The following is a 4,336-nucleotide window of genomic DNA, read 5'->3' on the forward strand; positions in this document are numbered from 1 at the left end:
GGGTGGGGTGGGGATGTTGTAAAGCTTGCACCTCAGGTAACTGTAAATACCGACGTGGTAAACTTGCTTGAGTACTGTGTGTCTCCCTCACGGAGTGCGAGGATTTGAGCATTTTCTGCTCCTTTATGCTTTTTCATTTAAAACATGTTTTAAAGCATATGCTCCCTGAGTCTATTGTTTGTCTTCACATTGCTGATGGAAAGAAATGTTGACACTCTGATGTGCTGTGCATCTTGAGGTCAGCAGGCACTAACCTGGCACCTTTTATTCCAGCTGGTAGAGCTAGAGCTAGTGTGTACAGGTGTCCTGGAGCCCCAGCTTGCTGCCTGGGGTTGGGGGGCGGGAGGGGGGCTTTTGAGTGGGTGTTACCTACAGAGAAGCTGCCTCTGTAGAGTGGCCCATGTCACAGAGAGCCAGGCTCCATGGGGAGCCATCTAAGTTCTTTTCTTTTGGAAGATTGGGTGTCTCGGAGAGTTGCCATATCTCCTTGTGTGAATTGCGTGCTTGGAAGCAATTTTAAAGGGAGTGGAAAGTTTAGGGAAATATTTTAGTTTGTATTTGGAGTCTTGATGTGTCTGGTATTGGAGGTGTGGACACCTTGAAGTCTGGGTGGGGAGCTGCTGGCTGAGCCCTCCTGGCAGGCAGGGAGAGAAGACGCCTGGGCCTCTCCATTGTTTGTTTCCCAGGATGATTTCCTCAGTGCACAGGCAGCTCTCGAGATGGAGGGAGGACAGCCACCAACTAGCTCACTCAGCATTTTAAACTTGAGTTCCTTTGATATCTGAGTTTATTCAACAGTTCTTGGGTTTAGCAAACCCAAAATATTTTATTAAGAAACTGTTTCAAAGATAAATTTGCACTGCTCCTTTTTCTTGCCCCACCCCTCTTGATGGGACAAAAGGGTGAAGAGCTCAAAGAACCCCGACTCCCCCCTCCCCTCCCACCTCACTGTGTACCACGAGGGGTCCTTGGGAAACGTCTTACCTCCTGTCTTGAATGGAGACCTGGGTTGAGATGTGTCTGCTCTTGTAGAAAGATCTTTTATATCAGGAACATGTACACTAGGCCCTGTTCCCGTCCACAAGCTGAGCCATATGTACATAAGCTAGACTGTTTTCTTAGGTCTGCACTTTTATAGTCTGTTTTTGAAGATTAACACATTTGCAAGGTGATTGACGCCATCTTTGCCTAAATGCAGTGAGTGTATAGTTCTCGAGACAGTACAAATAAATCTGAGGGGGTCACATGGACTAGGGGCCAAAAGTAAACCCGTATCTAAAAAAGAAAAAAGTCACCAAGTCTGTTAGAAAACAGGTCAGCGTGTGGAATGCTGACATTTTGGGGCCTTTCAGATTTCTCTAGCTATATTTTCTGAATGCATGAAAATTCCAGGTTTTTTTTTTTTTTTCTTTTTCTTTTTTAAGCAGCCCTTTGTGCTTCAGTGTGTTCTTGTCATCAGTATTAACTCTGGGATACTACTGGCTCTGTGTCTTTCCCTGTGAGGCGACAGTACATGTGAGAAGAGGTACATTCGTTGGATTTTTGTTAATGTATTTATTTCATTCCAGTTTGATTTATTTTAATTGTTGATACTTAAGTTGTCAGTAGACATGCTTTATTTATGATATATTTCAGCTTAAAGTTATGTTATTATATGTGGATGTAAATATAGATTTGGTGTTTTACAGTTCTGGTGTTGTGGTTTTCATTGTGTTCCTGCTGTGTGTTTGTGAGTGTGTGAGAGGTGGGGGTTTGGAGGGCCAGAGGGAACGAGAACATTCAGGGGTTGGTTTTCTTTTTCCCTTGTGGGTCCTGGTAATCAAACTTAAGGTTGTTAGCTTTGCAGAAATCCTTAACCCACTGAGCTGTCTTGCCTGGGTCCTGTTTCCAGTTTTAAATTCAATTTTTGCTTTATTATTTAAAACCAATTTTTTTTTGTATGTGCCCTTGGAGGTTAGAGGGTGTTACATCCCTGAGAACTGGAGTTACAGATAGTTGTGAACCACCGATAAGTACAGACCCTAACTGCTCTTAGCCCCCAGAGCCAGCCCCCCCCCCCCCGCCCCCTCGGGGATGGCAGTTGGAAGCACTCAGTACTTTCAGCACCCTTTGTCGCACCCTTCCTGGATTTCTTTGGAGACCTGCTTCTGTAGCACACTGTGCAGCCCAGGCTCTCATCAGATTGATTCAGCATGTGGCTTCAAACTTGCCATCTTGCATCTGTTTCCCGGGTCCTGGGCTTACACGCCTGGTTTCTCCTGGGTTTTTGGAAAGCGAACCTCAGAATTTAACTGGGAACTCTGTGAGTGTGAATCTTCTTTATCTTCTAGATAAAGACTGCTTCTGTGAATGTGTTGCCTGCACGGATGTGTGTGTACCCATGTGTGCCAGAAGAGGGCACGGGATACCCAGAACTAGGGTCATGGATCATTGTAAGCTAGCCTGTGGGAACCAAACCTGCAGGGCCATCTACGTCGCTAGCCCCTGCTGGGGCCAGCCATTTCCTACATACTAACTTCTGCCAGACTGTATTTTGTGGCTTCCTCAAAAATAACTTCTTACATATTATGCCCATTGCTTTTGAGCCAACAGAACTGGGATGTTAGTAAGTCAATTGATGGGTTTCTTGAGCCATTTTTTCCCTAGCCCTCCTCTACACTGAGACACTATTGTAGACACCGAGCCCTTGGCCTGGGTGAGTCCTGGTTTTGTCAGTTTGGGGTTTCATTGCCCTCATCTCTAACCCATGTCATTGAACAGACAAGTTAAACCTCAAGGTGGAAGTGGGTTTAGCTTTCCTCTTTTTGTTTTTTCGAGACAGGGTTCCTCTGTGTAGCCCTGGCTGTCCTGAAACTCACTCTGTAGACCAGGCTGGCCTTGAACTCAGAAATCCTCCTGCCTCTGCCTCGGGGTTTAGCTGGAGCAAGGGTGAATGGATTCCTCCTCTGCCTGTGTTAGCCTGTGAGGCTGTCAAGCTTAACAGTGGGCTAAGGCAAGTCAGAAAGGTACCTAATCATACAAGGTTACCCCACCTTTCTGCTTAAGCTTTCAGTGGCCCAAAATGAAAGCCCAAGGTGTGGGAAAGATGTTTTTAAAGTTCCGTGGGGCTGGAGAGATGTGTCAGTAGGTAAAGGCGGGTGGGCAGTTTCTGCCAAGCTGATGACTTCAGTTGCATCCACGGTACTCGTGGTGGAAAAAGAACCAACTCCTGCTGCAAGTAAGTTGTCCTCTGGTTTATACACACACACTCACACACACACACCACATCACACACACACACACCACACATACAGCACACATACACTCACACACACACCACATCACACAAACACACACACCACACATACAGCACACACATCACACACACACAACACACATCACACATACACCACACACACATACCACATCACACACACACACACACATACACTCACACACACACATACCACATCACACACACACACACATCACACAAACACACACACACACCACACATACAGCACACACATCACACAACACACATCACACATACACCACACACACATACCACATCTCACACACACACACACACACACACACACACACATACCACATCACACAAACACACTCACACACACACATACCACATCACACACACACACCACATCACACAAACACACACACACACCACACATACAGCACACATCACACACACACATACACACACCACACACACATACCACATCACACACACACACACTCTCATATATACACTCACACACACACATACACACACATACCATATCACACAAACACACACACCACACATACAGCACACACATAACACACACCACACACACATACCACATCACACAAACACACACACACCACACACACACAAATAAAAAGCTTTGTTAAGACCAGTGATATGATTCATTGTTAAGAAACATTTGCCCTCCAAACATGATGACCTGAGTTAATTGCTGGTTCTCCTACAGACTCACATAAAATAAATACAATTAATAAAATGTAGCCGTATTTAAAAGGTTCCATTGTTCATCTATTGAAACTATAAAGACCATGTGAGTGGGGCTCAGTAGCTCAGGCTGAAGGAGGAAGATTGTGAATCCCAGGCCAATCTGAAAGTAACAAAAGCAGGACCCCTAAACTTGCTTTGTGACACGGAAATACTGTTAGAACTAAGACTGAGTTTCTGACTGCCTCCTGACTTTGGCCCCTCGACCTTCAGGAATGACCCCGGAGTGAATGTACCATTGTGAGTGACTAAGCAGCTGGCCACTCTGAAGCCCAGAGTCTATCTGGCCAGGGGCAGTGTCTCCTGGTGGCCCAGAGTTTA

The sequence above is a fragment of the Mus caroli genome, unplaced genomic scaffold (genome assembly GCF_978045245.1).
Source record: "Mus caroli unplaced genomic scaffold, Mus_caroli_1 scaffold_2, whole genome shotgun sequence".
NCBI lineage: Eukaryota > Metazoa > Chordata > Mammalia > Rodentia > Muridae > Mus > Mus caroli.